Source organism: Oratosquilla oratoria, chromosome 28 (assembly GCF_046742065.1).
Source record: "Oratosquilla oratoria isolate Oo_2021 chromosome 28, ASM4674206v1, whole genome shotgun sequence".
Taxonomy (NCBI): domain Eukaryota; kingdom Metazoa; phylum Arthropoda; class Malacostraca; order Stomatopoda; family Squillidae; genus Oratosquilla; species Oratosquilla oratoria.
Window position 1 is genome coordinate 23,197,679 of NC_134804.1, and position 10,465 is coordinate 23,208,143.

Genomic DNA, 10,465 nt, shown 5'->3' on the forward strand with positions numbered 1-10,465 from the left:
GGTTCTGTAGGAATTTTTCCACAGTAGCTTTACCATTGACTAGGCTGTTGTCAAAGGGTACCAAGTTTGTGTGGGATACACATTGTGAGGAGGCTTTCACAACTATAAAAAGGATGTTAATGAGTGACCCTATACTTATCACTCCTGATTTTGAGAGACCGTTCAAATTGTATGTGGATGCGAGCAACGTTGGCGTAGGGGGAATTTTAGTTCAGGAGAAAGAGGATATCGACCACCCGATATGCTACTTTTCAAAGAAATTCCTCCCTTATCAGAGAAACTACCGTACAGTTGAGAAGGAGACTTTAGCCTTGATCCTTAGTTTGAGTCATTTTGACATATACTTGAGAGGGTCCGGATATCCTATTTCTGTGTTTACTGATCATAACCCCCTGGTATTTTTACATAAGATGAAGAATGATAACCAACGGTTGATTCGATGGCGTTTAATGCTTCAGGACTACAATCTAATAATACGGCATGTGAAGGGAGCGGATAATATCCTGGCGGATACTCTGTCCCGTCTTCCTTCTCCAACATGAGTCAATCCAAGGATCGCCTCATGTCTTGAAGGGGGAGGGTGTTACCATAGTCACCCCCTGGTGCTAATTACATTCTCTATTTTTTTTCCAAACGCTGGTAGTGCAGCTAATGTTTATATACAGACGCGAATTCACGGCCTGATATTAAAGTGTTTTAGATAAAATGTGTCTAGAGATACGTTTATTCTTGTGAGATCCACGGTGCTCTAGTTACGTAAGGATTTATAGAAATACGTATTGTAGTTGCTTTTGATGTATGATCCATGTACGGTGTGTATTTTACGATATTGAATGTGTCGTTAGGATGATGCCAAGAGAGTATTGGAACTGTGGTGCCAACTCAAATGCTTAGAACAATGAAAGAGTTGTTCTTTCTGTCTCTTTTCTCTGCTGCGTGAAAATGGAGATGGACATGTAGTCCTTTTGCTGGGGGAAGTAATGGTTGGGAAAAGAATAAATGGGAGGAATAACGGGAATAGATATAACGGAAAACAAACAGGAGGGAAAGAGCAATGATTTCTGGTGAGTTATGACTGCATATCTTGGTAGGATGTATGTTATTTGAGATGATTAGCAAGGATCCGATTTTCGTGTGTTTATAGGAGCAGAACTTGTTGAAGTGGTTGGATAGAGATAATATAATTTGTGCGTGTTTGTAGGACTGTGATGATAATAGGAATTGGTGTTTAATTGCATGGAATGCAATATGATGACTATGTTGATGTAGAGGCAGTAGCTCAACTGAGTAGCAGTGGAAACATTGAATAATTACCTCATATGATAAGAATGTGCTGGATTTTGAGATGCAATGATAAATGTGTTCATTTAGTTCTGTACTGTTAGGCTTATTCAATATAGGTATAGAGAAAATTACCTACTATCTTTTTGTAACCTCCATTTTATTATGATAATTAATGTGGGATGATGATTTTTCCTAACTGAAAGGGGATAAGATATATTTACAGAAGGAAGTGTGAAGAAGGAAATGAAATAGATATCCGTTTATTGTCACTCCACCTTTAAGGGATGAGGCAAGATCTGTTGTTGTCCTCCTAGATCCTTTATTTACTAACTAATTGCTTTAAGGTTAGAGGTGGTCACGTGACAATATATATATGTATATATATATATATATATATATACATATATATATATATATATATATATATATATATACACAGATTCCACTTCCATTTTATCCCCTTCCCCACTCTTATCTTGGCTCCTCCTGAATGACGGGTCATTCCTGCATCTCGCCCACCGCCCTGAGATCAGAAAAAGTGTGGCAAGGCATAGCACATCCACATCAAGGCCACTTCACTTAATCGACGAACCCCCATCTCAATCTCCTCATGCAGAAAAGGAGAAGACTGGGAGAAATTCCTTCGGTCTACGTCAATCTATTTTTTACATATACTCCTTCACCCCCTATCCCCCACTCACTCCCTTTCATACATCACAGCATCATCCGTACACAACCATTCTCCATTCACCCCTATCTTCTGTTTTTTCCCGTCCTTCCTGAACAGACATTCCCTTTTTTTTCCAATGCCCTTTCACACCATCCATCCAGCTCATCCTTGGTCGCCCCCTTATGTTGACTTCTTCCACCTCTGCCTTCCACACCTCTTTTACTAATCTTTATTCACTCTTTTTTTCCATGTGTCCAAACCATCTCAATACTATTTCATAAACCCTATCTAACCGACTCCCTTTCCACTCGTTCTCCTCCTCACCTCATTTGTTACTCTATCCAGCCAGGTAATCCCTATCATACTTCTCAGGCACCTCATCTTAAACACATTCAAACTACTCCTCTCTTCCTTTCTTAGGTTCTATGATTTTGCTCCATACAGTGCTCTCGGCGCAATCACTCCTTCATACAATCTCCTCCTAGCATTTATTTCCAAATATGTATCTAATTCCCTACGGCATTTACTTGCTTCTCTCAATCCACATTCTACTTTAACCTCCAGTCTTTCCTTTCCCATTACATTCACACCCAAGTATCTGAAACTATTCACTAACTCCAGTCTCTTTCCCTTATAGTCACTTCCAGTCTGCTGCCACTTTCTCACATTGTACATCTCATCACCTTACTTTTACCCACATTTGTCTCCAACCTCCTTCTTTTGCACACCTTTCCAAACTCCACAAATAACTTCCTCATTCCCTACTTTGATCATTCCAGAAGCGCACCATCGTCAGCAAACAACTGGCTTTTCTCCCACTTTTCTTCATTTTCTTTAACCATCTCTATTTCCCGACCCATTGATATTGCGTTTACCTCTCGCACCACCCCATCCATGTATAAATTGAACCACCAAGGCGACATAACACATCCCTGGCGAAGTCCTACCTTTATCTCAGACAACTCATTCTCTCCATTTCTGATTCCAACACAGGTTCTACTTCTCTCATAAAAACTCTTGACTGCTTTTAAAAGCTTTCCTCCTGTCCCATATATTTGGAATGCCTCCCACAGTTTCTACCTGTCTACCCTATCATAAGCCTTTTCCAAATCCATAAAGGCCCCAAAAAACACCCTTATCTTTTCCTAAAGCTTTCTCACATATCTGTCTTACCACATAAATCTGATCCCAAACCCACCCACACTGTTCCTCACCAATTACTCCCTCTGTTCCTCTCATAATCCTCTCAACCAAAACCCTCCCATAAGGCTTCCCAAATACACTCGGCAAACTGATCCCTTTGAAACTACTGCACTCACACTTGTCCTCCTTTCCCTCGTAAAAGAAAAATATAAAGGCACTCCTCCAGTCCTCCGGCACTCTACCGTTTTTTTTTTTAAACAAATATCAAATAACCTCACCAGCCAGTCCATCATCACTGTACCTCTCTTTTTCAGACATTCTGCATGACACCCATCCGACCCAGGTGCTTTACCTGCTCTCATCATTCTAACAACTGCCTTTACATCATATTTCCTTATTTCTCCTCCATTTTCCTCACTCATCACGGTCATTTTCTTAGCACTTTCCACTGCAACTACCTTTCCCTCCTTATCCTCATTCACATTTAGCAATTTACTAAAATACTCTGCCCATCTTCCTCTTGCTGCCGTCTCTTTCATCATCTCTCCATCTGTATTTTTTACCTTTTCTTTTCTACTTGCTTTGCCTCCTCTTTTTTAATTTCTTTCCAAAACTTGTTTTTATTACTTTCAAAAATTTCTGTCATACTCTTACCCCATTTCACATCTGCTTTCCTCTTTGCCTCCTTTATCTCATGCTTTATTTCTATTCTTTTTTCTTTGTACCTCTCATATGATTCTCTCGTCCTCTTTTTTAACCAATCTGTGAATGCTTACTTATTCTCTTCTATAACCTTCTTTGCTTCGTCATTCCACCACTCACTATCTTTCCTTATATTTTCTCCCATTTTCCTTGTTCCACACACCATCTTTGCACACCTTGTTATTCTCTCCTTGGACCTAGTTCTACCCAATCCTTCACTCCCTCCCACTCCTCTCTCAGCTTCTTCTTACACTCCTAATTTTTTTCTCATTTAACTAGTTTAGTTTAAGCACCTACCTATCTTCTGTCCTTTTCTTATTTTTCCATCCTCCACTCTCAGCTTAACTTCCACCAAAAAATGATCTGATATTCCCCCAACCTTAACTCTTCCTACTATTCTCCTGGTTACCACTATATAGTCTATTAACGCTTTATCTATCACCCTTCCATCCACCACCCTTTCCCATGTGTACTTATGCTTAATATTCTTCCTAAATTTGCTATCATCAGCTCTCTATCTAGAAACATCTGCACCACCATCTCGCCAGTACTATTTTTTCCTGGAACTCCACACTTCACAACTCATCCGTCTATTGGTTCATTTCTTACCCTACAATTAAGGTCTCTCAATACCATTACATTGACATTTCTCCCTAAACCATGTATGCACTCATTTAAATCTATCGAAAAAACTTCCTTTACCTCTACACTTTTCTCACTACCAGGCCTATATGCACTTACAAAAACCCACATCTACCTTCCCAGTTTCATCTTCATCCACATTAACTTTGAAGAAACCTCCTTCCACTCCACCACACGTTTACCTATCTCTTTACTTACTAGTATAGCCACCCCTTCTCTTCCTTGTCCTCTCTTCACTCCTGAGAACCTCCCAACTACACTCCCAAACTCAAACTCGCCCCTTCTTTTCAACTTAGTTTCACACAATGCCAACACATCCATCTTTCTACTTATAAGCATACTGCCTATATATTCCCCTTTACTCTCATATATACCACATCCACGCACATTAAAAGACTTAAACATTATGGTTGTGGTTGGAAAACTCCTCCCAGACCCTCTTATACCTTTGTTTTATAGGAACGTCCCCTCTTAGGGCTGCAGGGAGAAGGATACCTAGTTCTATCCCTGTCCCGTTTTTGTCGCCTTTTACGACGCAAGTGGGAATCACTTGATGGCAGTATTCTTTTCTCCCACGACAGGGTTCGACGAAATAAGAAAATGAATATTCAGAGAAGTGGTACAGGACAGTAGCAGGAGTGGGGGGCAGTATAATGGAGTGACAGTCGTAGTTGTTGCGTGATCGCAAGTATCTGTTCCTTAGTAAAAGAAGAACTGTTCATGTTAACACTTGTTTCGGCTAGTTGTAGCAACTCCCTAATTTTTTCTTCTTTCTGAATTACCGAACGAATCAAATAAAATATACTTAGTTCCGTGTGTATTATTCCTTTGTTATCCTTTTATTTTAGTTAGTTAGGATATTGTTTATATTGTATATTGTACCTTATTATGTTGATAATATCTGTATGTGTATTATGTTATTCTACTCACCCTGCCTGTAATGAAATAAATAATAACGGCTTGTGAGTTAGCAACTGCGGCCCCCTCATGGTGACCGCAGTCACGAGTGAATACGCATTCGTATTCTTTCTCTCTCTAATTTCTGAACCCGTACAGAGCGGACACTTCCCGCTCCTCTATAAAATCTCTAGGTTAAGTGTGTTAGGTGGACCCTAGTGGTAACAAGTGGTCCGGGTAGGCATAAAATAAGTGTGTGTGTAGTGCTAAGTGAAATGTACATAATTTATGTTAGAACACCATAGTTTTGCCTTAACCTTGCCCCTTTGAGTTATCCACCGGTCACCTAAACCTATTGACATACGTGCTTGAAGGTACTGCACAGATTTATTTGATGTGCAGTACATTGTTACCCTGCCATTTAGGCTCAATATGGTTCGTCGATGATTGGAGGTAGAATTGTTTCTCCAATTAAGATTGGGCATTAATGGGAGGCGTAACAAGTGGGGGCCTTGCGACCGGGATAGTAGCCATTAGTGCATTTATATTGTTAGAACGCCTATACGGTTGTGGTTCATCGCCGAGATTTGTGGTAAGCTATTGAATTGTTACCATTATTTCATGCTCTTGCGATACCAGCTAACAGTTGCATTACCATACGTGTGGCTAATCCCTATTATACGTATTTCATTAATTCAATAGGTTGCCAACTAGCTAATAAGCAACATTTTGTTATTCCTTGTCTTCCAACATCTTAGTTCAACATGTTCAACTTGGAGAACTTCGTAAAGGCGCCTTCAGCCGAAGAGGTAAGGAAGCTTAACAAACCAGAGTTAGAGATGATAGCACATCATTATCAAATAAGCGAGTGCTCCGGTTTAAATAAGAACCCCTTGAAAAACAAAATTGTTGAGTACTTAGAGGAAAATAAACTCATCCTCGCCTCACGGGAGGCTGTTGGGGGTGCTAGCCCCGTAAATGATTTAGCTTTACAGGTTGAACTTAAGAAGTTGGAACTAGAAATAGAGAGACTCAAGTCTCAAAGTCATGGTATAGAAAAAACACCTAATATTCCGAAATTTAACGAGGATGAACCAGACAAGTTCTTTTCTATTTTCGAGAAGTTAGCACGTATGTACCAATGGCCATTCAGCCAGTGGACGCAGATGGTGTATGGTGCCCTCTCGGGAAAAGCTCTCGACACATTTATTGCACTTTCCGAGAGTCAGAGTAGTGATTATTATGTACTTAAATATAATATTCTACAAGCATACCAACTTGTTCCTGAAGCCTACCGGCAACAATTCAGGAAATGTAGGAAATCCAACCAGGAGACATACGTGGAGTACTTCCAACGAAAGCTCCGCTTGTTCACCCGGTGGGTGGAGAGCGAGGAGGCTCACGTAGACCTGGAGAAACTCAAAGGGTTAATATTGATGGAAGATATTAGAAAATAATATCCCTCCAGATGTGCGAGCCAACTTGGATCAGCGAGGTATTCGTACCTTGGCAGAGGCTGGCCCAGCGGCCGACTATTACCATTTAACTAATCCTAGAATGCATTCCAGGTCTCACCCTACCTTGCCCCAAAGCTCCCCCCCCACTAGGGACTCCAAGCCAGTCGGACCTCCACAGGCTCCTCGACCGCCGGCTCACTCATCATCTGCTTCATCTACCTCAGGTAAGCCTATTGATAGTGAGACCAGGGAATCTACCCTCACTGGAGGCAGGAGCTATTGCAAGTATTGCAAAAGACCAGGACATCATGTTGATGAATGTTTCAAACTACAACAAAGAAAGGTTCCTCTCCAAGGGTCCCCCTCTCTCTCGATCAATGTGGCCAAGCAATCGGAAAGTTTTTTGGAGCCCTGTCTCACTGCTGTTAGCCCATCAGTTGTCCCAGATAATCCTTCCTCACCTATGTTATCAACATTTGAAACCATTCTGTTCTTCTGGTTCAGTGGCCCTTAATCAAGATAGCCCACCTACATCTATCAAGCTTCTGAGAGACACAGGCTCAGCCCTATCATTAATTACAAAAGATGTGGCTGCTTTGATAAATGTATGTTATACTGGGAATTGGGTCCTTGTGAACGGTTTAACAGGCGGGTCACGTATCCCTATATGCCAAGTATACTTGCGGTCAGATATTAGGACAGGTTATGCCCAGGTAGGAGTAGTCGACAAGTTACCTGTAGAAGGAGTTTCACTTCTGATAGGAAATGACCTCGCCGGGGGCACGATGTTACCTAATGTCATAGTCTCCTCGTGTCCCTCTGCCGAGAATAATACTTCCCAATTAGAGGCAGACATTCCGGGCATATTCCCTGCATGTGCTGTTACTCGTAGCATGAGCCGCAGGGTGGAGGCAGAGATTAGCGAGCATAATGAGGATGCTCATGTTGGTGTAATTACCCCCCAACCTAGTGAGAACACCGAGGATGTTCCTACTCAGCCTGACCTTGCTGATTTAAATCTAGGTGAATTTTTTGAAACTTCTCCTCCACCCGGTGACCTTCATAATAGGTTTGATAGCGAAAACGACACTGAGGGAGACAATGTTACCACCCTGGATAGTTTCGGTTCCTCCCCAGTCACTAGGAGTAGGCTCATTTGTTTCCAAAAAGAGGACCCTGAACTAGCCAGTTGTTTCCGTAGAGCTATTAGTGAAGAGGAAGCCAAGTCTGAATCTAACTGCTATTACCTTAGCTCAGACATATTGATGCGAAAGTTCCGTCCTACTGATTCCCCTGCAAATTACCCTTGGTCTGTCCGTCACCAAATAATGGTCCCAAGCCCATTACGGAAGGAGATCCTGGGTATTGCTCATGATGGGGTAGGAGGACATTTGGGAGTTAGGAAGACTAGTGCAAAAATTCTAACTCATTTCTATTGGCCTAAAATGAAGAGAGATATTAGTTCCTACATTAGTACATGTCACCGTTGTCAGGTAGCAGGGAAACCGCACCCCAGCGTTAAACCGTTCCCTCTACAACCTATCCCTGTCATTGAGGAACCCTTTGGCAGAATTGTCATAGATTGCGTTGGTCCTCTGCCAAAGACTCCCCGAGGTAATCAGTTTCTCTTTACTATGATAGACTGTGCCACCCGTTATCCAGAAGCCATTCCCTTGCGCCGCATCACAGCCAAGAATGTGGTGAGAGCCCTTATTCATTTCTTTACACAAGTAGGCCTTCCCACAGTAGTGCAGTCGGACCAAGGATCCAATTTTACTTCCCGATTGTTTAATCAGGTAATGCAGAGTTTGGGTGTCCGGCAGTCTAGGTCTTCAGCCTATCATCCCCAATCCCAGGGGGTGGTGGAGCGATTCCATCAGACATTCAAACGCATGTTGCGCACTTATTGCTTGGAGTTTGGGAAGGATTGGGACGAGGGAGTTGACCTTCTCCTATTTATGGTTAGGGACTCTGTTCAAGAATCCTTAGGATTCTCCCCATTTCAGCTAATTTATGGCCACGAGGTGCGAGGACCTCTCAAAGCCCTCAAAGAAAGTTGGCTGCTAGAAAATAGTGTCACACCCTTGGTATCATATGTAGTTGAGTTTAGAGAAAAATTAAAAGCTGCTGTGAGGCTGGCTAATGCCCATTTAAAATCTGCTCAGATAAAAATGAAGCAACAATTTGACAAAAAACATAAGGTAGAGCATAGGGAATTTAGGGTAGGTGATGAGGTGTTAGCGTTCTTGCCCGTGCAGACACACCCATTCCAGGCAAGGTATGATGGACCTTTCCAAATTGTAGACAGGGTAGGGGACGCCAATTACGTTGTATATACGCCAGGCAGGCGTAAGAAAAAACGTCTGGTGCATGTCAATCTACTGAAACCCTACAGAGTGAGAAAGAGTAAGGAAAGGGAGGAAAATGTTGAACCTTCCTTGTCCGCTTGTGTTGTAGTGCCTACATGTGATAATGATCAGAAAGACAACTTCCCTGAACTCCAGAGTGGCTTGTATGCTAAAGTGGACAATTCCACAATACTCTATGATCCCAGTACAAAGTTAGGCCATCTCTCTAATGACCAAGCGAGTGATATTTCTTCTCTTTTGACAGACTATAGTGTTATATTTAGTGACCATCCTCACCCCTGTTCAGCTGTAGAGCACGACATCGAAACCAACGGAGCTCGGCCCATCCGCCAACGTCCTTACCGCCTGAACGCATTCAAGAAGGAGTACGTCCGTGAGGAGGTGCAACGCCTTCAGGAGGTTGGTATCGTGGAGCCCAGTAGCAGTCCTTGGGCCTCTCCCGTGGTCTTGGTGCCGAAGCCCGATGGCTCTATGCGACTGTGTATCGACTACAGAAAGCTCAACGCAGTCACTGAGCCGGATAGCTACCCCTTGCCACGCATTGATGACGTCATTGACGAGGTTGGTCGAGCACAGTGGGTGACGAAACTGGACCTACTACAGGGCTATTACCAAGTCCGCCTGTCAGAGCGGTCGAGGGCCATCTCCGCGTTCATCACTCCCGAGGGGCTGTATCAGTTTACCGTCCTCCCCTTTGGCTTGCGGAATGCACCTGCAACCTTCCAACGCCTTATGAACATCGTAACGGCGGGGCTGGTGGGTGTCCGCTGCTACCTGGATGACCTCGTCGTCTTCAGCGACTCCTGGGGAGAACACGTGGACCGCCTAAGAGCCCTCTTTGCTGTTCTGGCAGCACACAGTTTGACAGTGAACCTCGCCAAGAGTGAGTTCGGCCATGCCCGCATCACATTCCTGGGGCATGTCGTCGGGAAAGGGGAGGTCCAACCGATTGCAGCCAAGATTACAGCCATTCTGCAGTATCCTGCCCCAAGCGACAAAAAGGGAGTGATGAGACTGTTGGGAATGGTGGGCTACTATCGTCGCTTCTGTCCCAACTTCTCCTCCGTGGTGGCTCCTCTCACCGACCTCCTGAGTACTAAGACCTCCTTCAAGTGGACCCAGGCTTGCCAGGACTCCTTCGAGAGCGTGAAGGCTCTGCTGGCAAATGCTCCTGTCCTACGTGCCCCTGATCTCCAGAGGCCGTTCACCATCCACGTCGACGCCAGCGAAGTTGGTGCCGGTGCCGTGCTTCTACAAGAGGGTGAGGAGGATCGTGTGTTACATCCTGTGTGTTACTTCTC